Raw genomic sequence first — 24,727 nt, 5'->3', positions numbered from 1 at the left:
ATGCTGTGAATTGTGCGTTCCTTGTTATCAGTACGTTCTGTTTGTTTTTCTAAATCCGCAAAGTGTGCACTTAAGTTAGATATTGTTTTTTACAGATTTCCCTGTTATGTCCTGAAGGCTACAATCTCGGCTGTTAACTCGAGGTGAGCTGTAAGCAACTGCTGTAATAGTTCTGAACTATCTTCTTTGGAATTATCGGGTCCAGGGTTAGATTCAATATCCCCAAACAAATGAAGCGCGCAAACACACAACACGTCTTCGGCAATGATAACACAGCGCTGTGGGCATGACAGGACCAAACACCGGGGCAGTCAGTTCTAATTGCACTAGAACAACAACCAACCTGTACAAAGCAGAAGAGCGAGGCGTAAGGCAACACGCCTAAATGCGGTCCGCTGTGCCCACTCTAGTTGAAGTCCGGCTGTCGGTGTTTTAAAAAATGGTCCGGACAGGTCACATGGAACGGGGTCGATGCTTGAAGAACGTAGTCATTCCGCAAGGAAATGAAATCTCACGCATCTGGTGTCAGGTAATCTTGAAGGCACGTGTCGACTGTAGCGCAATCCTGCTGAAGAGTCAGTTTGGACGGACAAAGCAGCAAAACCTCTGCAAAGCAGAAGAGTGATGTGTACGGCAACATGCCTAAGTGCGGTCCTCTGTGCCCACTTATCGGCAGCCTTGACTTCAAGCTTATTAAATAAATTTGGCGATCTACCCCAACGAGGCTCCAGTAAGAATACCGGAAGTTAGCCATCATGCCATATGCGCACAGTGTCAGCCACGCGCTAAAGTAAGTGGTCAAGTAGGCTGCTGTGAACTTAGTATGGAACGCGCCCAGCAAAGGTGCTTCAAAGGCAGCCCGGTGTAAGACGAAGCGAAGAGTCAAATTTACAGGATGCGACCGTGACTTAGTTTAGAAGATCCCTCTGTCATGCGGAGCATCATACGTTGGCCAAATAGGGCCAGCGTGTCAACATTCGTCGAATGGAACATGTCGGCAGCGCAGAGAGGATATGGCAGCAAGCTAGCAAGACACGTGTTGGACTGTGACTCATTCCATACTTTCGACGATGTAGAATTCTGAATAAATCTAATCGATAGCTAATGCGCGAGATATATGAGGCGTACATGATACATAAGAATTGCTCAACCTGTGTAAGCACATCGTCACTAATATTAACCAAAAAGAAATTGCTTATCTGGATAAACAATCACGGCAGATGTGACAAAATGATGGTTCCATGAGTTTACTTTTCTCTATTTTGGATGAATCCTCCTGTATTTATTGCAAGCAAAGCAATAAATACCTCAGTTGTTAGTCAGCGGTGTATCAGTCTTCTTTTCTGTGTCGTGTTACACGACGCGGTTTGGTCAAGAATCATGCACGAAATGTTTCTGTGAAGTAATGCAGTGATCTCGTGCAAATTTTTATCAGTAGTTTTTTTAGTCTACTCACCGCAGACACGGCAGATATGTTAACTTGGCACTGCTGACTGCCTTTCAAGATGTCAGATATTTGGTATAGAAAAGAATGCATGTTTTGTATTGCATTGCAGAGGACCCATGGAAGGGGTTGCGTCGCTGACTCAGACACAGATACTATGTTTTCTGATGTCTCACTGAATTGCCACACCTGACTTGCGGTTAGTGTGATTGTAAGTTTTTATGAAGCGCGCTATATTTTCGTGTCTTTTCTCATGGCGTTTTGTGCCATTTATATTCACTTTACTCTCCAGTCAGGCCAGTGGATTTCAATAGCTCGTAGCAGTTCATGCAGAATTGCATGGCCTGACAACCTTCAATACATTTCCTAACATGTAGCTTTTTAGCTAAAACATTGTTTTTATAAAGCCGTCTTGAGCTATTTTCTCCGAAACCGCAACTGCCTCTTTGGAATGGTTTAGGAAATAACAGCTGGCGCTTGCTCGCCACATCGGCAGATTTCATTCTTTCTGGTAACGTTAGCATGCGTAATATAACACATCGTTAATGAGGAGTACCTTGGAATTTTATACGGACCACATAGCAATGTAAACTTATATGAAATGTTTTATTGTTTTCGTGTAAAATGCAGACTCGCACCATGCATGCCGTTCTCCGAAGGAAATCCTGAAGTGGCTGAGAACCGGTTCGTCGAGGGAGGATGACTACTCAGCAGGCTCACCAGTGCGGTTCACTCCACTGCTGCCATAATATCAGGATTATTGATGTTCAGCATAATCTACCTTATGTTGCGTACAAGCTATTCTGGGAGTTAGTGCTACAGTCCAAGCCTTCCTCAAGCTGGTTTATTATGCTGCTCAAGCAAGAACTTTCGATTCTGTTTCCCTTGGAAAATTTAAGAGGTGGATGTGTGTGTAATGGAATCTAATTCTTGCAGCACCATAACACCTATGAAAGCAGGCATAGTGCAGTTGTTCCTTAATATTATTGCATTAGAGTTCTTTGAATGGCAGTAAGGAATTCATTGGCAAAGCTTCTTGCGCTTTGCTTATGGATGTCTTTATTCTGATAATAAATATTTTCCACATTTCTGCAGTATTTTGATACGCGTGCCAATAATGTTTTCCATAGGTGGTGCACATCTGACCACTGCGTGAGCAAGACGTCAATGTCCCTCACCTCGAAAGAATTCTCGTTTTCAGAAGGTTTCGTGCAGGGCACCTTTTAGAAAATATTTTGTGCATTTGTAATAATTTATAATTGTTTTTGGGGGGAAAGGAAATGGCGCAGTATCTGTATCATATATCGTTGGACACCTGAACCGCGCCGTATGGGAAGGGATAAAGGAGGGAGTGAAAGAAGAAAGAAAGGAAGAGGTGCCCGTAGTGGAGGGCTCCGGAATAATTTCGACCACCTGGGGATCTTTAACGTGCACTGACATCGCACAGCACACGGGCGCCTTAGCGTTCTTCCTCCATAAAAACGCAGCCACCGCGGTGGGGTTCGAACCCGGGAACTCCGGTTCAGTAGTCGAGCGCCCTAACCACTGAGCCACCGCGGCGGGACCTTTTCTCCTAGAGCAGTAAAACTGAATCAGGCATTTGTGCCTGATTGAGCTTTACTGCTCAAGGAGAAAAGGTTTTAATTCTGACTTGGTGGTTTTCAGATGTTTTTCCATGTAGCTTCGAGGGCAGTTTCCTGTATGTGCAGCTTTTTTACCGTAGTTTTAGACGATGCCTCATGAGCTAATATTTTGTTACTCGTTTAGTTCTTGACTTGGTGCCGTTTCCACTGTTTGTTCTGACGCCGCTTTTTTAGTAGTCTTACTCCTGACATGGTGCCTTTTCTCACTGTCTGTTTTGATGCCATTTTTTTAGCTTTCGCATAGGTCGTGCGTGGTTTGGTTTTAACTCGGTGCCTTGTTCACAGCTGCCTTTCTTGTGGTAAGCTTCAACTGCTGATGGATGGTATTGCGTTCTTGTTTGTTTGCAAGTTTGCTTCATTTTTCATCATGAGATATTTCCTATATGTTGGTTTCGCTTTGCAGTTAATGGTGTGCTTGCAGAGAATTATGTTATGATTGTGAGGGCTAGCCCAGAGTTACTTTTACTTCTGATTTTTCATGATCAATGTTGTTTCACTCCGGAGATTATCTTGTGTGCCGGAACTTATCAGCGTATCAAAGAGCGCTTAAATACAGCTTGCATTTTTTTTTTCAAAAATGATGTTTACAGTCTGCTTTAGTAAGTGTCACGTGTGTTCCTTTCTGTCGTCTTATTCCTTTGGTGCAGTTTACCCTTTTCATTCATCTTTCTATCTCGTTCAATTTTCAGCGCATAAATTCACGTGTTTTTGCATCAAACCTGTCAGTAGTCAGTAATAACGCGTGTGTAATTCTTCATCGGTCTTTCTTTCTTTGCGCTCGAAACATGCGGAATGAGTACCAAATAACTATAACTCCCGCTTTACCCCTTTTCTCGCCTCCGTGCTTCTGTCCCTTCGGTGAGCAGCTTTAAGATAAAGCCGATTGATTTCGTTGACGTAAAGTCATAAGCTGCCATTTATGATTTGAGAAAGGCAGGTAGCGAGGTTTTTTTTCGAGGGGTTGGGGGAGCCAAACCAAACTTTCCTTTTTATTATTGAGGGAGAGGAGAATTTTTGCTAATGCAGAAGCGAATAAAATAGTTTCTCTGGTGCCCATGTGAGGAGGCACACCCTTCCCTATCATGACGCACACAGATGAATTTTTATACTCGGCCACCGTTTATAAAACATGGACGAGAGGCCACGGCAACATTCTTCAGAGCATCATGGCTAAAATTGCCTGGACGGTTGTGCAGGTTCTTTGCTTCGCCGGGCAGCCGCCTGGACCCACGGGGAATGCGCCGTGCGACAGCGAGTGCTTGGGCCTCATGTCAGCGACTTTTCAAGATGACCAACGCGGAATTCAAGCTGCTACCGTCAGGTGGCATCACCGGACTTCCGCGACAGCGACGTCACCAGACAATGCTATAAAACACTCGGATCGCCCTGTGAACTTCAGAGGGCACGGCAACATTCTTCAGAGCATCATGGCTAAAATTGCCTGGCTGGTTGTGCAGGTTTTTTGCCTCGCCGGGCCGCCGCCTGGACCCACCAAGCCCGGTCTGACTGAGCATGCGCCGTGCGACAACGAATGCTTGGGCTTCATGTCAGCGACTTTTCAAGATGACCAACGCGGAATTCAAGCTGCTATCGGCAGGTGGCGTCACCGGGCTTCCGCGACAGCGACGTCACCAGACAACGCTATAAAACCCTCGGATCGCCCTGTGAACTTCAGAGGGCACGGCAACATTCTTCAGAGCAGCATGGCTAAAATTGCCTGGCTGGTTGTGCAAGTTCGTTTTTACAATCCATATTGTTCAATTCGTTCCAGCAATTATGCAGTTGTGATTCTGCCGTGCCCTCAGAAGTGTCTTTGCATGATTGTTGATTGCTGGTCAGTTCTCTTGATTCTTGTGTCCGGGGATGTTGAGCCTAATCCGGGTACCGGACAAACTAAACATTAAGCATATTCCTGGAAGAATTGCAGGAAATGGACGCAGGTAACGCGAGCCACGATGCAACACTTTCTGAGAAAAACTCAAAACTATCAAAACTAGATGAGGTTCTGGAATTATGCAAAGCTAACGAAGAAAAGATACGGCAACTTGAGGAACCAATGAAGCATTTGCAAAAAGCCTTGGCAACACACGGCAAGAAAACGGTGGATTACGAGGACCGCGCTCGCCGGAACAACGCTGTGGTGTTTGGTATAAAGAAAGCCCAAAAGAAACCAAAGCTGATTTAGAAGAAAAGGTCCTTCAGAAAGCATGTGAAGACAAACTAGGCGTCTCAGTGAGCACAGTTGAACGGATCCACCGAATTGGCAAACCCCGCAAGGATCGACCTCGGCCAGTAATTTTCCGCGTGTTTAACTACAACGAAAATCTTACAATCTTTCAAAACTGTTCCAAACTCAAGGATTCTGGGTTTTCGGTGTCGCACGATTACTCATACGTCACACAGCAGAAAAGAAATAAATTGTGGCAGTCCTTTGAAGACGATCGTCGCCGTAATGATAAAGCAAAGCTGGTCCATGACAAACTGTTGATAAATGACGACCTTTATGAATGGGACGATGATAAGAACTGCAGGATACTGTTGCGTAACACGAAGCAGCCAGAAGAGCCCCGACGCCTTGACAATAGCGGGTTGATTGAGTTGAAAGATTTTCGCCCTATTTGATTGAATGCGCGCAGTGTGTGCAATAAGCAGGAACGTCTTGAGCATGTTTTGCTTTTTTACAATCCTCATGTGGTGGTTATCTCTGAAACTTGGCTGCAGCCTCATGTGCTTGACAGTTGCACTTTCCCACGTTCTTACACTAGCTACCGTAAGGATCGCTTATCGATGGGAGGCGGAGTTGCGATTCTGGTTAAATATGGATTGTCATCTTACGCTCTGCCTCCCATCGACAGTGAGCATGAAAGTGTATTGTGTCAAATTGACTTTTGTGGTAATCCAAATTGTTATCGTTGGTGTCTACCGACCGCCTGGAGTTCACCATGACTTTATGTCGAAGCTCTATGATCAGCTAGGTAAATACCGAAGACACAACATAATAGCAGGTGATTTTAATCTTCCAAATGTTGACTGGGAATCTCTGACTGCTGGCACGCATGAAGTACTAAGTGGAGACACTCTTCTGGACATGCTGTTAGCTTATAATCTTAAGCAGATGGTTCTACTCCCCACTCGCCTAACTGAATACACAGGTTCAGTGTTAGACCTAATCCTTTGTCCAAATACCATAACAAACTGTACTACTGAAGGGCATGATGGAATCTCGTACCATAAGTTGGTATTTTTTTCTTGCTTACTTCCACGTCGGTCCCTGAAGATTTCTTCCAATATCGTAACGGTAAAAACTTTGCTTTAGCGGATCATCCTAGCATTGTTTCCTACCTAGAAGATTCACTACAGTCATTCGGTAGTGGTGATGTTAATTCACTTTGGGTAAGGTTTAGGACTCTCTGCCACTTCTGTATACACAAATTTGTTCCATATAGAAAAAAGAAGGTAGATAAGGGAAGTCCTTGGATAACTAGAGAGATAATTCACGTTAAACGCAAGCTGAAAAGATATCGGAGACAAAAAAACGCGGCCATTTCTATCATTACAGCCTAAAAGCTACACTTGCGTCACAGTTCCACGAATCAAGACAGCGCTATTTTGGCGAGACCCTTGGTCGTTTTTTGACGGAAAATCCCAGTGCATTTTGGCAGTCTCTTTCAAACAAAGAAACTAGAAAACTTTACAAGATAACTGTCAATGACTCTGCCATTACAGATAAAAAGGAGATCGCCGATGCTTTTAATACTTACTTCCAAAGCGTGTTTACCAAATCGAATACAACGTTTAATGGTTGCTGTCTGAGTAGTCTCGAAAGAAGTTTTACTATTAGCAGAGAAGGAATACTAGAACTACTCCTGCGGCTAGATCTGAAGAAATCCCCCGGCCTCAATAATTTTCCCACTACCTTTCTTAAACTGCACGCTGAAATACTAGCTAAGTTTTTGATAATTATATTTAATAAGTCTCTTGAATCGGGCATAGTACCTGATGAGTGGCAAATTTCCGCGTAGTTTCGGTTTTCAAAAGTGGCAACCGACTGCAAGTTGGTAAATAGCGCCTGTTGCGGACGAGGGGTCCATGAGTGAGCTGACTCTTTCAGCGCCGCAGGTCCCTTCTCCGAATGACGTTGTCGGGCTTGGTTATGTAGGAAACTGTGCAGGGGGTTTATTTTACATATTTTACAAGATTTTGGAACCCATTGGAGGGTGATGGAGGAAGGTCGGAGGATCTGAGAAGATCTGAGGATGACCGAGGATTCCTTCCTCACGGCACTCGTCGTCCGGTTTAAAAAGGGTCCGTTCCCTAGGATTCCCCAAGTTCGAGGAGGTGTTCGCCAGGTTGGGCGTGGCCTAACTTGCGTTGTCGTACACACACACACACCACTTCACATAGGGACACGCCCCCGTCACATGCCTCGCCGGAGAGAGGGGGTGCCGCTGGACAATCGCCCCCACCAGAGAGAGCGTTGTCTTCGCGTCCGAACGACAGTTCTCACGCTGTCAAGTCGGACACGTCTTCCGAGAAGTCCGAATGGGCGAGGCGCCGGCGAGCAGGCACAGTTGAAGGGGTGAGTCACCCCTGCTCGGTTCTGGCGGTCGCTAACTGCCTCTGTGCCGCACGGTCGATCTTCCGGGAACAATGTTTACAAACGGCAGTGGAATCCTCCGTCTCGAATCCAATAAACCACGCGAGGACCGGCCGTGAGAACCAAGATGCCTATCGCCGTGCAGTGACTCCGGTTGCAGGTGTCCGGGCCGAATACGCAGCTGAATCAGACCACCGGCTGTCGCCAGAAACCTTACAGCGCCTCCGCGGCCCGAAAATTCTCGAATGTCCAGCGTTGACGACCGCTGGGCAGGAAGAGATGAGATGGCGTCCGTGTTGGTCCCCTGGATTGCAATATCATCGCCCCCAAGGCAGAACCCAAAGCACCACCAACAAAGGAAAGCGCAGGTGGGACGTTCCAAACAGCAAAGCACTGCCCCACCCGCAAGCGCTCGGACTTCGCCAAAGAATCACCAGGCTTCTTCCATTGACAACAATACACTTTTAAAAAATTGTGTTCAAATTTGGGTTAAGTTTGTGCCGACTGAGCGTGAAACATCCCTTTTTGAAACTGCCACAGCCGGATTACTCGGAACAAAGTAAAATAAAACACTCACACAGGAGGAGATTCCTCTTAGTTCTCCTGCTTACATCAGTCTGCTCAAGCCATCAGCATTTCCGTGCAGTTTCTCCTTCTTATAACGCACCGAGAAATTGTACTGTTGGAGAGCCAGACTCCTCTGAGCAAGCGACCATTTTTGGGGGACATCTGTCGCAGCCACGTTAAAGGACAATGGTCAGTCTCAAATACAAACTTTGCTCCGTACAGGTAACACGACAACTTCTGCGCTGCCCAAACTAAACACGCGCACTCTTTTTCGGAAGCGCTGTCCGCGTCCTCTCTACTGGTCAGTTTGCGGCTGATGTACAGAACTGGGTGTTCTTCATGGTCGTAGCCAACTTGGCTTAAGACAGCACCCAGCCCTCTATCACTGGCATCACACTTGACTATGAACTCTTTCCCATAGTCAGGGGTCGTGAGCAAGGGTCGGGACACGAGTGCTTCCTTCAGGCTTTTGAAGGCGTTTTCTTTTTGGTTATCCAAACTTACGTTAGTAGGTGCTCCCTTTCGCAAGGCGTCAGTTAAGGGACTAGCCCGCTTTGAGTAGTTAGGAATATATCGCTGGTAGTACCCAACTAATCCCAAAAATGAGCGAATGTCCGTTTTCGTCCGTGGTTGCGGAATTGCTGCGATCGGGGCAATCTTTAATTTGGATGGGCTCCTAGTTCCCTGGCCTACAACGTGGCCCAAGTACGTCCCCTGTGCGCAACCAAATCTATACTTTTCTGCCTTCAATGTCAGTCAAGCCTGTCGTAAACTGGAAAACACGGTCCTTAGGTGTTCTAGATGCTCTTGCCAGGTTTCCAAAAAAATTGCCACATCGTCTAAATAAGGGAGTGCAAAGCACTGCATGTCCTTCAGTACGATGTCCATGAGTTTCGAGAAGCTGTAGGGGGCATTCTTCAACCCAAAACTAAGCATTAAGGGTCGAAAGGTGCGAGATCGAGGGTGGAAATGAATTTCGCGCCGCTCACCCTTTCTATCCTTTCCTCTATGTTGGGAATCGGGTATAGCTGATCCCTGGTAATTGCATTCATTTTTCTATAATCCACGCAGGGACAAGGATTTTTCCCTGGGGCCTCAAAAAGAATTAGCAGTGAGGTATAGTCACTTTCCGCTGGCTCTACAACCCCTAACTCTAACATGCACTGAATTTCCGCGTCCATTATTTCTTTTTGCCGCGGTGATACCCTGTAGGGTTTCGACCGTACCGGCTCATCAGAGGTGAGCTCGATTTCGTGTGTCAGGAGGTGTGCCTTTCCCGGGCGACTGCTAAATAGGTTGAGCGAATTCGTTCAACAACTGTGTTAGTGTGTCGACCTGTGTCCCGCTTAGGAAATCTGCATTCACGGAGTGAGCAAGAATGTTCTCCACGTTGTCACTTCCGCACCTCCCTTCAAACCCTGACTCTCACTGTCCAGCTCTTCTGGTTCATTTAGAGTCAGATTGACGATGCCGCTGCGTTCCACGAACGGCTTCATCAGATTGCAATGATAGATTCTCACCTGCTTTCCCCTGCCTGGAACCCTTAGCGCGTAATTCGTCTCCGAAAGTTTTTGCAACACTTCTACTGGACCATCCCAGTGAACTTCCAGCTTGTTTTTTCTCGATGGCCGGAGGATCATTACGCGATCGCCCGCGGTGAAACCTCGAAAGCGCGCGTTTTTGTCATAATAGACCTTGGCGGCCTCCTGGGCGGCTTTCATATTTCGATTTACTAATTCCCTCGTGTTGTTAAGGCGGTCCAGTAGCTGAAGCACGTACTCAACGACTGTCTGGTTCTCTCCGGTCCCTTCCCACATTCCTCTCAGCATTCGTAGGGGAGAGCGGAGGGCTTTTCCGTACACGAGTTCTGCTGGCGTAAACCCCGTAGCTTCGCAGGGGACTGTTCGTAAAGCGTAAAGTGTGGCCGGCAGACAATCCTCCCAGTCTGTTTTATGCTCATAACAAATAGCGCGTAGCACCCGCTTCAGCACCGAATGCCATTTTTCTACACTGTTGGACTGCGGATGGTACACCGAGCTGTGTAACAGTTTTATTCCGCATCTTTCTAGGAATGTGGTCGTCAAGGCGCTTGTAAAGAATGTCGCCTGATCGGCTTGGATTTCGGCCTGAAATCCTATTCTCGCGAACGCTGACAAAAGGGCGTCAACTATTTCTGTGGAGCTCAAGTCCTTCAACGAAATTGCTTCGGGAAATTTTGTGGCGGGACATAGCATAGTAAGCAAGTACTTATAGCCTGATTTCGTTTTAGGCAAAGGGCCTACTGTGTCTATTACAAGCCGGCCGAAGGGTTCCGAGATCAATGGAACAATTTTCAGTGGAGCCTTCCATGTCTCTCCCGGCTTGCCCACGCGCTTGCACGCATCGCATGATTTTACGTAGCGTTCTGCATCTTTGAAACAACCCGGCCAATAATATTCTATTAATAGCCACTCCTTTGCTTTATTGATTCCCAGATGTCCTGCCCAGCCATTTCCGTTGCAGAGACTCAGAATGTCCGCTCTGTATTTTTCAGGCACGACCAGCTGATCAAATGTTTTGCCTTTTCTGTCCTGGTAGTGTCGGTATAGTAAGCCTCCCTTTTCATGCATCGTTATGTTGCGTCTCGCGATGCCCTCTTTAGCTGTAAGGTGCAGTCTTTCCAAAGTGGGATCCTGCTTCTGTTCTTTTATTAGGGACTCCCTGTTCACCTGCAGAAGGCGATCAAAACTACGCGATGTTGGAGATAAAACGGATCCTTCAGCGTTTTCTGATTCCTCTACCGACTTAGTGGTTGAAGTCCCTCGTCACTCATTTGCTCGGTCAGCTGTCTGGCTTTCATTCCTCGTTGGTTCCCTTCCCTCCTCATTTGATTGAAACGATATGCTGGCTGGTGCATCTCTGGCTACCTGAGGTTCGGGAATCTGACTTAGTTGAGATGCGAGCTGACGAGTTTTCGATCTTGTCAAAGCTTGAATCACCCCGCTTCCGAGTTTCTGGCCTCTCTCGCGTAGCAATTGGTCTGATCGATTCGAGAAGAGGTAAGGATATTGAAGTGGCACGGCCTTCGAAACTGCGGCCTCAGTGATTAGCTCTCCAAACGGTCCACAAATTATCACTCTAGCTATGGGAAGGCATACACTGTGTTCTTCTACTGCCTGTTTTATCCACGAGACTTCTCCCGTAAAATCGTCTGCTGACACGTAAGACGGGTGGACAACGTCCATCGTCGCGGCGCTATCACGAAGCACCCTGCAGGGTTTCCCGTTAACGTGCAGCTCGTGCAGGTATGGCTTAAGGAGCTCTAGATTCTCTGCGTTATCCTCGACGCACGAGAACATCAAACGTTGCTTTGTACACTTGGCTGCAAAGTGCCCGACACCATTGCAGTTGTAGCAACGAAATGGCCTACTAGCCTCAAACTCTTTTTTCGCGGCTTTGTCTGCTCCCTGTCGCTTCGCCTGTTCTTCACGCTTTTCTGGCGCTACCTTCGTTGCCTCCGATTGCTCCGAACTTCTAGCACTTCGCGTCTTTCTGCTAGGCCCTTTATCTCGCGTCGCGTTTCGAGCGTGTGACGCACCCTCTTCAGTGCTCAACCTTCTGCGCGAAACGTACTCCTCTGCTAGCTCAGCGGCCCTTTCAACTGTGTCGAATTTTTACCTGTCTTGAACCCACAGTTTCACCACTTGGGGAATGCTTCGGTAAAATTGCTCAAAGCAAAAACACTCAATGATTTTGTCTCGGCTTTCATAAACCTCGGCTCCTTCTAGCCACTCTAGCAGATTCGTCTTTAGGCCATACGCGAAATCCGGATAGCCCTCGCTATCGTTTTTCATTGCGTTCCTGAAGCGCTGTCGGAAAGCTTCGGCTGACAGCCGGTACCTTTTTAGCAGGCTGGCTTTGACTTTTTCGTAGTCAGCTGCGTCTTGTGTGCTAAGTCTCGCTATGAGTTCAGCTACTTCACATGGCAAGAGTGTCGGAAGCCGTTGTGGCCATGTACTGCGAGCAAAGTTCTCCCTTTCGCAAGTTCTCTCAAAGTTTCCCAGGTACAATCCTATGTCCCTTCCACTTTCATAGGGCTGCATGAATCTGTTCATTCTATATGATTGTACATCGCTTGCTCTTTCAGGAGACCCGGCTCTCGTACTGTCGCCTTTTTTTCGATTTTCACTTTAAAGCTGCAATCGCTTTAGATTTCTTTCTTCTTTTTCAGCTTCCCACTTTTGCCGTCCTTTCTCTTTTTCCCATTCCGCTTCCCTTTTTCTTTTTTCTTCCTGTACTAAATTCTACGTATCTACCAGCTGATCGTCCTCTACGTGTTTTTGAATTGTGTTGCATATTTCAAGTTTTGTAATCTTTCCCTGTACTTCTATTGACAGTTCCTCACATAACGACAGCAAGTCCGAATTTGACAATTTCATAAGGCCCATGACAACGATTTCTCCGCTTTGGCAATGCTATCTTCAAAATGTCGTGAGATTACCCTTTCTCAATTGACATACACTTCCCAGTGATTCTAGATTATTCTCTCAAAATCTGAAGCCTGGCGAATCCTATAGCAAAATGCCGAAACGCTTACCGGTTGAGAAAGCACGATGTCGCACGGTCCATCCCAGCTGCTGCCAACCAGTTGTTGCGGACGAGGGGTCCTTGAGTGAGCTGACTCTTTCAGCGCCGCAGGTCCCTTCTTCGAATGACGTTGTCTGACTTGGTTATGAAGGAAACTCTACAGGGGGTTTATTTTACATATTTTACAAGATTTTGGAACCCATTGGAGGGTGATGGGGGAAGGTCGGAGGATCTGAGAAGATCTGAGGATGACCGAGGATTTCTTCCTCACGGCACTCGTCGTCCGGTTTAAAAAGGGTCCGGTCCCTAGGATTCCCCAGGTTCGAGGAGGTCTTCGCCAGGTTGGGCGTGGCCTAACTTACGTTGTCATACACACACACACCACTTCACATAGGGACACGCCCCCGTCACATGCCTCGCCGGAGAGAGGGGGTGCCGCTGGACAATCGCCCCCACCAGAGAGAGCGTTGTCTTCGCGTCCGAACGACAGTTCTCACGCTGTCAAGTCGGACACGTCTTCCGGGATGTCCGAATGGGCGAGGCGCCGGCGAGCAGGCACAGTTGAAGGGGTGAGTCACCCCTGCTCGGTTCTGGCGGTCGCTAACTGCCTCTGTGCCGCACGGTCGATCTTCCGGGAACAATGTTTACAAACGGCAGTGGAATCCTCTGTCTCGAATTCAATAAACCACGCGAGGACCGGCCGTGGAAACCAAGATGCCTATCGCCGTGCAGTGACCCCGGTTGCAGGTGTCCGGGCCGAATACGCAGCTGAATCAGACCACCGGCTGTCGCCAGAAACCTTACACGCCCTATTTCACTGATTTTCACCTCCTGCAAAGTGCTAGAACACGCACTCACCAAATACCTCAACAATTTTTTAGACCAGACGGGAATAATGACCAAAGCGCAACATGGCTTCCGTCGAGGATTCTCCCCAACAACACAGCTAGTGGTCACTGTAGATGAACTTGCCAAAGTGCTCGATTGTGGTGGCCAGATTGACATGATTTTTTTAGATTATTCCAAAGCCTTTGATAGGGTCCCTCATCATAAACTAATAACAAAAATGAAAATCTTAGGCATTCCGGATAAAATGATCGATCGGGTCTAGTCATACTTATCCAAACGAAAGCAGTTTGTCGAAATCGATGGAGCCTCCTCTCGATTCTAAGAGGTTTATTCAGATGTACCTCAGGGATCGGTTTTGGGTCCAGTACTCAATATTTATATAAACGACCTCACAGAAGCTCTCGAACCCTCTGTGTCCGTAAAGTTGTTTGCGGATGATTGTATTATATTTAATACTATCAAATCTGTGTCTGACCAGCTTACTTTGAACGCAAATATACAATTATTAGCTAAATGTTGTAACGAATGAGGAATGATTATTAACTTTGACAAAACAGTTTCTCTCTGCATCAGTAAAAAGACTACGCCGCTTAATTTCACATACAACATAAATAACAATGCCATCAGAAATGTAAAAGAATATAAGTATCTAGGTGACACAATAACGTCACGGCTCAAATGGACGAAACATATCGATAATATGTGTTCCTCCGCCCGCAAAAACTTAGAACTTCTTAAGTTTCGGATGGGCGGTTGCCCTAGTGCCTTAAGACTGAAGGCATATAAATCCATTGTAAGGTCAACTCTCGAATATGCATGCAATGTGTTGGATTCCTTCAGTACAGATGACACCCAAAACCAGAAAAAATACGTCTTGCGGCTCGCTTTATTTTCAACCGTTACCGGCGCCTAGACTCTCCTTCCGCCATGCTGAAACTTGCAGACTTAGAACCACTTGCAGATAGAAGAAAGAAAGCCCGTCTCAATTTCCTTCATTCATTAAACTTTTCTCGACTTGGTATTCGACCCGGAAATCACACGTCTAGTGATTCTAGACGAGCCTCGCGCTACAAGCATACCCTTAGCCTGGAACCTTTTTTTGCACGCACAAATACGTACAAGTTTTTTGTTTCCAAGAACCGTTTCTGAATGGAATGCCGTACCGCAGAGCTCTCCGTTGCTTTCTAATCATTCTTGATATCTTCACCTCTGCATTCGTAGCTGCACTGTAACTGCATTATTATGTGTGGTTTTGCATTGTCTATTTTGTGGCATCTATATTGTTCGGTACTTGCTTTGCTTTTCCCCTCTATGTATTTCCCTCTCCTGCTTGGAAATACAGCATGTCCGCAGTATTCAATAAATAAAAATAATAAAATAAAAAACAGTGAGATGAAAAAATCGCTCAAGTAAACGCAAAAACGTCAACTAGAAAACAGACCTTCCAATTTTATTTCACGCATAATCGTGACTAAATTGTCCAATCTGGCTTCATTAAACTTATAATGGTACAGGAAAGAAACAAGAAACACAGCTTCATTTCAATGCGGCATTGCATGCACCTTCTTTGCTACTAATGCAAGTTACACAAAAGCGGCTTGTACGAATCATGTACACGCTCTGAAAACTAAACACACAACTTAATATTTAAACGAATAAAACAACACACAGCATTGTACACATAACAGTAAATATTCGCCACACAGAAGGCACACCTTAGCGATGTACGCACTGCTGCAAATAAGCATTAGCATCAGCACTACCACATATTTTTGGAGTGGCATAATGTAAATCACAAATGACGCTGCATGTGACGGTGTTTCTTTTTTTTTCTTCAGCCTATTCTAGTTTTCGTTCCAATTGCAATACCATTTTTTTCACGATGTGATTTCAAGTCGCCTTGCTTTCCCCATTGATGCAAAATAATTTTGTCAACGCTAAATTGAGCCCGATGAACTGACATGAGGGTTAGCCATGGTTAGTTAAGCCGCTCTTCACCTCTTCGGTTCCGAAGGTGCGTTTTAATCTTATTCAATGTAGAGAAACTGCGTTCTGTAGGGGCGGTAGTCCCTGGCAGCGTTGCTAAAAACTTGAGGAGTGTATGAACATTTGCAAATAGGATCTTGTCGCAGTTGATTAATACGTCAGTGGTGTAACGTGGCGTCTGCTCTTTTCATATTGCTTCCCATTTTGCTTTCTACATCTTCCACTCTCCCCTTAGCGCAGGGAAGTGCCTTGTCTGCATGTCCTGTATGTAATGTTCAAAAGTCGGCTGCATGGACTCAAAGTTTACTTTAGAGACGTGTGTTGGCAGAACAAACTGCAAGTTAATTAAAGTTACCCTATGTTTTCTAAAGTGGAGGTCAAGACAGAAGCTCTGAGAGCGTCCATGTAAGGAATAAACGTCGCTTGTCTTTAGTATTCCAGAGCTGAAGTCGAAGAGTAATTATCCCGATGCTTCTGAGTGCCCACCACTTGCAGCTTTTCCGAGCTTACGCCAAAACCAGCAGCTGTCTTTTGACATACAGAAAATATTTTGTGAAATTCCTCCTCAGAATTAGCAGCCATTGTTTCCAGCCTGCACAAAACAACGTCTACGTTTATGTCAACCGACGCGTTCTGCAAATATTCGGACAAATGATGCGATAGGCTTAAGAAAGTGTCACAAACAGACAAATGAGAAAGTTAAATGGTCATACTCGATGGTGGAGGGCAGACGCGGTGGAAGCGCTTGTTTCGCCGAGGGAGGCTTCGATGAGCTCTTCTAGTGCGGCAACTATTGGAGGCAATGCAGCACTAAATACTGAGACCGCCTGAAGGGTTCCCTCCTCCTCCACCCAGAGTGGGTGGAACCCGAAGCTTCCCACTTCCAGCCGGAGCGGCCAGTGAGCACCGAAAAGTCGTCGGAAGAAGACGTGTGTAATCTTGTCTGTTGAATATACCCGCTGTTTTTGTTATCGTTGCTCCGATTTGTCCGGAGGTGAATTATCCGTTGTTATTCAGACCAAAATTTTGAAGTGAGTTAATTTAGTATTACCATTAACACTGCTGTTTTCTAGAAGCTAGCGGTCCGATTAGTGATCGCTTCTAAGCTGTGGTGAACACCTGCGAAAAGCTGTCAAATTTGGGGATTGATATCGCGGTTCTTTAGAAATCCGTGCGAGATTAACGGGGGTCTGAAAAAAATGAGAGACGATTTGACTCCGCCAATAACGCAGTATTGTGCGAACGCTTCGAAATTCTGACGGTCCATCCCCATTTAAGGACTTTCCGGCCATAGTTTGGGGATGGGCCACTGAACCTTCGGGAGTGCGCCATGTCGGTTTTGACTCATCCCATGGCACGTCCTGCCATGTCCCCAGCCAACTACCACCTGCCAGAAGCATGCTCATGAGGAAGACCGTGATGTAGGCTGTCAAAGTTGGCAGGCGCGACACAGATATCAAACCCGCTTTATATCCAAGCCACACGGACCTACCTGCATCACCTATGACAAGCGCTTCTGACTGGGGTCCTCGCAGATTCGATTCCCATCTCAATGTTGATAGCCCTAACTGCCAGCCTCGGCCAGTTCCTGCCAGGAGGCTTCAAACACCCATCCGCCAAAAGCTGTTCCCGGTGAGTTCGCTTGCCCGAGATTGCAGCTTATGCCACTCGGTTAAGTAATTGTTCTGTCGTGGCCGAGAGAAGACACGACGCACGAGCGAGGGCAGGAACGAATGTGTTTTATTCCACGACGCCTCTGCTTTTATAGCATGTGCCGAGACGGTCCTACGTCATAGGCACGTGCTTGAACTGATAGCATACCACATTCTTCCCTTCTTAGTGAAACAAAAGTCATTTTAATTATTACTATCTCTTCTTCCTGAAGTCTTCTGTAGTGTATCTCTCGGGAGGGTTTCGCGCACGGGTGCTTCGTCGCAATGCTACTGCTGATGACTGGTTTCCTGTAGGGGTAGGCTCCTCATGTGCTGTGCCGTTATATCTGGTCTCGCCGCGCTCTGGACGCCCTCCACCTGCCACTGCTTGTGGGTCCTGTGGTGGTCTTGGTAGCAGGGCCCGAGGAGTCTGTTGGTCGGCGGACACCCTTGGCTCTGAAGAGGTCCCCCGAGTTGGATCTCTTCTTGGAGAAGGTTGGCTCTGCACTTCGATTGTCCGATCCAGGGACCTGGAAAAGACCTCTTGAGAAGACAAATCTTCGGAAACCCATCGCGGATCTTCTGAACCTCCTAGATCATTCGCCCCATCTTTCTCCTGACCGGTTAGTGCTGTCGTATGATTGGTGGCTTCAGTCCATACGCTGGTCTTTCTGGTCCGCAGGTGATCAACGTGAGTGAACTGTAGTCGGCCTTGAACCCTAATCATGTACGTGACTGGGCTGACAACTTGTTCAACAGTACCTTCAAGCCACGATACAGGCTCACCACGTGTAGTTTTCACGTAGACTGCATCGCCCACGGATAAGGATTCGGCGCATCCTCTTCGGTCGTTACGTGTCTAGTCTCTGACGCTCCGCCATGTCCCCTGCAAAACTTGGTTTGAGAAGAGTCAAAGTAATTCGGGGCAGACGCTTGAGGAAAACTTCAGCAGGCGTCCGCAAAGTCACCGAATGTGGGGTGTTTCGATAACAAAAAAGAAATTTATTCAGGCGGTCTTGTACTGTACTCTTTACTCTCTCATTTTTATCGTGCAGAACCTGTTTTAGGAGCGCTTCCTTCGTCGTTCTTACGAGTCTCTCTGCGGCTCCATTTGAAGCTGCATGATACGGAGGTGTCCTCGAGTGTTTGATATCCCTGTGCCTCATGAACTGTTCAAATTCATCCGAAGTGAATTGCGGGCCGTTGTCGGTAACTACTTCTTCGGGGTAGCCGTAGGCCGCGAAGAGAGTGTCCAGTTTTTCCAATGTTCTAGCGGTAGTTGTCGATGTCATGCCGAACACTTCAATCCATTTAGAATATGCGTCGACCACTACTAGCAGATTGACGCCGTGTTTTACAGCGTAGTCAGCGTGAATCCTTTCCCAAATTTTTGTTGGATACCTCCATGGTTGCAGAGGCCCGGCCGACTTTGCTGGCCGAGTGCTTTGACAAACTTGGCAATTCCGAACGGTTTCTTCTATGTCTTTGTCGAGGAAAGGCCACCACACGTATGCCCGTGCCAACATCTTCATACGAGTCATCCCTGGATGTCCTTCGTGCAGCAGAGAGAGCACATGTTTCTGCAGGGTTCTCGGCACAATCACTCGATTGCTCCAAGTTACGCATCCTTGTTCAGCAGACAGTTCATCTTTCCGTGTGAAAAACGGTCGCAGCTCTTCAGAGTAATGCTCTGGCCATCCCAAAAGAACGTAGCTTAAAACGCGTGTTAGAAGGGGGTCTCGCTTCGTTTCTCGAGCGACTTCTTTAGCTGTCAGCGGGGTTGCGTCAAAAACAGCCAAACACTCCGGCTCGTCGTTGCCTGAGGCTGTCAGCAGCGGTAGCCGTGACAGTGCATCAGCGACTTCCATTTTCTTGCCGTTCCTGAACTTGAGATCGTACTGATATTCTGTTAGCGTCAGTGCCCATCTCTGCATCCGTTCAGCTGCTAAAGATGGCAGTGGTTTATCATGCCCAAGAAGTCCGATAAGCGGCTGATGGTCGGTGTATAGGTTGAACTTGCGCCCATACTGATAACGATGAAACCGTCGCAAGCCGAATATGAGCGCGAGAGCTTCATTCTCCCCTTGAGCATAGTTCCGTTCGCTGCTTGTTAAAGTACGAGACGCGAATGCGATAGGCCGTTCCGTTCCGTCTGGCATTTCATGAAAAATCACAGCTCCCAAGCCGTAAGCGGAAGAATCGCAACTAAGTCCAAGTGGCTTTGTGACGTCATAGAAGGCTAACACTTCACTGTTCAAAATCATTCCCTTAGTTGTTTCGAATGCCTTCTTGCACTGTTTCGTCCATTTCCACTTGTGGTTTTTTTGAAGAAGCTGGTAAAGAGGAGCTACCACAGTTGCCAAATTCGGCAAAAACTTGCCATAAAAGTTTAGAAGACCCAAGTAGGCCCTGAGTTCTGTGATGTTGCTGGGCTCCGGGGCGTCTCGTACTGCTTTTATCTTTTCAGCGGTGGGATAGATGCCCTCCTTCGAAACCTTGTGCCCTAGGTAGACAACTGAATCACGAAAAAACTTGCATTTTTCCTCTTTGAGCGTTATGTTGTGGTCGCTAAGTCTTTTCAGAACTTTTGTGGCAGTTGTGTAGCAATCTTCTGTACTGTTGCCGGTGATGATGACGTCGTCTATATAGCACCCGACGTTAGGAATTCCTTCTAGTACTTTATCCATCATGGCCTGAAATAAAGCTGGTGCGCTCGCAATTCCAAATGGGAGCCTTTGCAATTCGTACAACCCCTGATGTGTATTTATCGTGAGCAGTGGCTTGGAATCTTCACTGAGAGGCACTTGCTGGTACGCAGAGGACAAGTCCAGCACACAAAACACCTTACCACCGGCTAGCATTGAGTACAAATCCTCAGGAAGCGGGAGCGGGTAACAATCAGTCTTGAGTACTGCATTGATTGTTACTTTGTAGTCTCCACAAATTCTGATTCCACCTCCACGCTTCGGAACCGGTACGATGGGCGTCGCCCACTTGCTGCTGGCGACCTTTCTTAAAATGCCTTGACTTTCCAGCTTACCAAGTTCTTCGCTGACTGCCTTTTTAGTAGCGAACGGCATAGACCGAGCTTTGCAGAACACAGGCGTACAGTTCTGGTCTATGGCTATTTTGGCTTCGAAATTGCGGACTATTCCTGGTGTTGTACGGAAAACTTCTGGAAATGTCTTTCGCAGAGAATCGACATCAGTGTTTTCTGTGATAGCACTGACGGTTTTCCAGTCAAGTTCGAACTTTTCAAGCCAGTCCCGGCCTAGAAGTGTAGGCATAGCCTTGCCCTGGTCCTCTACTATATGCAGTGGATGTTCAGCCTTGCAGCCGTTATGCTCAACGGTCATGGTCGCCTTTCCTCGCAGCTTTACAGGCTCACCTGTATACGTTTTCAAAACTGCTTTGGTTGGCTTGCATTTAACCTGCGGAAACCATTGCTTGAAAACTCTTTCAGGCATCAACGTGACAGCTGCGCCCGTATCCAAAAGCATAGGAAGGGTCTTCCCTTCAATCTGCACGGAAACCTTATGGCCTCGCTTCTTATCATTCGTGCATAGCACGACGTGAAATGCCTGAGAATCACCAGATTCTTCGTCCGTCGCTTCAGCGTAGTTCACCGGACGACTTTTTCTCTGTTGGCACATCGTTTGTAGGTGCCCCGTCTTTGCACATGCGCGGCACTTCGCGTTGCGATACCAGCACTTGTCTGAATCGTGCCCTTTTCCACAGCGATAACAAACTGTCCGATTTTGCACCTTTTCTTTTCCTCTTCCTGACAGCCTGGCTTTCGTTTCCACTCTTCCTCGAACCACATTTACGTCGGCCGAGCATTCTGCCTGGCAATGCAGCTCCTTTGTTTGCTTCGCAGCAAGTTCTTCTTCGAGCGCAATCTTGCAAGCTTTTTCAAAGGTTAAGTTTTCCGTTGCGAACAATATCTTCTGAGTCTCTTGGTCGCGCAATCCTGCCACCAGGCGATCCCTCAAAGCATCATTCAGAAACGCCTTGAACTCACAATTACGCGCCAGATGTTTAAGTTCCGTCATGAATTCCTTGACGCATTCTCCTTCCTGCTGCGTGCGTTTGTTGAACTTGCAACGTTCGGCTATTACTGAGTACTCGGAACTGAAGTGTTGTTCAAGTACCTTCTTTATGTCTGCGAAGGTCTTGTCAGTAAGACTGTCAGGGACTAGAATTTTCTTGAGCTCCCCGTACACTGTACTGCCTACTACGTTCAAGAACAAGCTCAACTTCTTTGTTTGCGGAACGTCGTTAAGGGCCACAAAATTCTCAAACCTCTCGAAATACGACTTGATATCGTCGCTTCTTGGGTTAAACTCTGGCATGCTTCCGAAACGTTGCGAAGCTACAGGGAGTGCCATTTTGAAACTCTTGCCTTCTTATCGTGGGCCGGCCGTCCGTTCCGCTGCAGCGCTGCGCCGGTGCTTGCTTCAAAATCGTGGCATCATCCCATCCTCGTCGCCAGTTGTTCTGTCGTGGCCGAGAGAAGACACGACGCACGAGCGAGGGCAGGAGCGAATGTGTTTTATTCCACGACGCCTCTGCTTTTATAGCATGTGCCGAGACGGTCCTACGTCATAGGCACGTGCTTGAACTGATAACATATCACAGTAATGACGACGAAAAATTTTATTTACCTTGTGACGGAGTGCTTTCGCACCTATATTTCGGGTGGGGGGCTTTAATTCATGTCCTGAATCTGCGCCACTACCTGCCCTAAGTAGACGTATTCCCTTGCCAGTTCCAGCTCCTCGCTACAAATTGTAAACTGCTGTTCCCTTCCTAGAGTGGCGAACATTACTTTGGTTTTCTGTATATTAATTTTGCTGCCTACCATTCTGCTCAGCCTGTCTAACTCATTGTTGATGTTTTGCAGTTCGCCCCATGACTGACTTATCAAGGCACTGTCATAACGAATCGCAGATTGCTACGGTGTTGTTGATTAATTCTTATCCCCAGCTGTTCCCTGTCAAGGTGTCTGAATGCTTTGCGTAAACAAGCGGTAAAAGCCAGTGGAGAAATGGCATCTCCTTACTAAACACCTTTCCTCATTGGAATTTTATTTATTTTTTTATTTAAGATACCCTGAGGGTACAGATGTAAGTTACAGAGGGGCGGGGCGGATACAGTTTATACAATGTCAAAAGAAGGTTTAGATAAAATGTGTAAAATTAAAGTTAGCGCATGTAGAAAAGAAAAGAAAACAAAAAAAGAACAGCAAGGTACAAAATGTAATTTCTAAGGCGGCATTGGTGTCAAAAATATAACAAAAATATTAAAATGCAACAAAGAACACAGTTCACAATGAAGATATACACATGAAAAGGGATTTAACACCAGGCAAAAAAGAAGCTTCGCAACGCGGATTTAAAGTTTCCTACTCCAGTTATATTTGTTGGTGATGCAGGTAGGTTATTCCAAACATTACAGGTCCGGGGAAGAAACGACTTAGAATGAGCACTCGTGTTTGAGTGTGGAATGTTGATCTTTTGACTGCGGTTACGGCGATATGAAATGTATGATGGGGGTTGAATCTACAAGGAGCGCAATGTTGAGTTGTGGTACATTTTATGAAACAGTGAGAGGCGAGATAGTTTTCTTCGAGTTGAGAATAACGGGAGATGAAAGTATGCTTTCATATTAGTAACGCTGGCTGTCCTTTGATAGTTATTTAAGATGAACTGGGCTGAGAGATTTTGCGCTGCCTTAAGGGACAGTATGAGGGTTACATGGCCGGGATCCCAAAGAGATGATGCGTATTCGAGTTGTGGGCGAACGTAATTTGTGTACATTATAAATTTTAATGATGATGTTGCAAGAGAGAAATTACGGCGAATGTATCCAAGAGTACGACTGGCTTTGGCGATGATGGAACTGACATGTGATTTCTAAGAGAGATTATTGGTAATGATTACACCAAGGTAGCAGTACAATATCACAGACTCTAATAAGATGTTATTAAGCGTTTACATGGAATTTGTTAGGTTAGTGTGAGATACCCTCATTGATTTGCATTTGTTAATATTTAATTGTATGCACCATGTGCTGCACCATTCGTTAATAATTTTAAGGTCATTATGAACTAATAGGACATGGCAATTATTGGTTTACGGTACAGAATACAGTCTTCAGCAAACAGGCAAATTTTGGAAGAAACGCAAGAAGACAAGTCGTTTATGTAAATCAAGAATAAGAGAGGACCCAGAACCGACCCTTGCGGAACGCCGGAGTGGACTGGGGCCGAAGGTGAGTTAACTTCATTAGTAGCTACAAACTGAACGCGGGATGTCAGGAAAGCGCGAATCCTATTAATTACTGTAGGATCAATGCTTAAGAAGCTTAGTTTATGAAGAAGTAGCGCATGGTTTACCTTGTCAAAAGCTTTAGAGAAATCAAGAAATATACAGTCAATAGAAAAACCAGAGTCTAGATAGGCACGCAAATCATTAGTGAACGAGACAAGCTGAGTTTCGCAAAAGAAATGTTTGCGGAATCCATGCTGGACACTTGAGAAAAAGTTATTTTCGAGAAAATTAACAAGATGTGTGTATATTATGTGCTCCATAATTATACATGGTACAGATGTAAGGAAAATGGGCCTGTAATTGAGGTTATCATGTGTTGCACCTGACTTGTGAATGGGGATTACTTTTCCAGATTTCCAGTCATGAGTTATAGTGCCAGAGTTATACGATTGTGAGAAAATGCACTCTAGTATTACTGAACTGTATTCCACCGTATTTTGCAAAAATTTAATATTGAGCTCGTCAACTCCGCAAGAAAATTTGGGCTTTCATTTATTTATTATAGCTTTGATGCCTGTTGACTCAAATATTATGGGGTCCATGATCTAATAATTGGTAGCATTCACTACTGCCATCTGAGTGGAGAGTACAGGGGATGAAAATGACCTAATGAATGTGTTGTTAAGCACATTTTAACAGAGATGAGGCTGCACTGAGTCCCCAGACCTGGAGAGTAGTGGTAAGACACTCTTATTAGTGTTTTTTCGAATGACATTCCAAAATCACTTTGGATTAGTTTTTAGTAACTGTGGAAGAGTAGTGTTTAAAAATGAAAACTTAGCTGACCTCAAAGACGTGACATAAGATTTGGCCGTGTTTTTGTACGCTAACCAATGAGATAATGTTGAGGAGTGTTTAGCTGAAAGAAATAAGCGCTTTTTCTTGTTCGATAACCTGTTTAGATTAGTGTTATGCAAAGGTGCTTTGTTGCCAGTGTAGGTGGTTCTAAGGGGGACGTATCAGATGACTAACTCAGCAATTTTATTTTTGAACATGCCCCTGTTAGATTCTATGAACCGATCAAGATATGATGGGAGGAACACATCTACAAGTGAGCTGAGTTCGCTGTTGATGGCAGGGTAGTCAGTTTT

At 46.2% G+C, this 24,727-nt stretch overlaps 1 long non-coding RNA gene across 1 annotated transcript; it reads left to right on the top strand.

Annotated features, from left to right (window-relative positions):
• The first annotated feature begins 94 nt into the window (after positions 1-94).
• Positions 95-2,450, top strand: LOC144119424 (uncharacterized). Its single transcript, XR_013312360.1, has 3 exons — positions 95-143; positions 1,557-1,643; positions 2,075-2,450. It is a non-coding gene; the product is annotated as an uncharacterized LOC144119424 (long non-coding RNA).
• Positions 2,451-24,727: the final 22,277 nt, after the last annotated feature.

Source organism: Amblyomma americanum, chromosome 2 (genome assembly GCF_052857255.1).
Source record: "Amblyomma americanum isolate KBUSLIRL-KWMA chromosome 2, ASM5285725v1, whole genome shotgun sequence".
NCBI classification, from domain to species: domain Eukaryota; kingdom Metazoa; phylum Arthropoda; class Arachnida; order Ixodida; family Ixodidae; genus Amblyomma; species Amblyomma americanum.
Note: the sequence above shows the minus strand (reverse complement) of the source record. Positions and strands in the feature narration are given on the sequence as shown.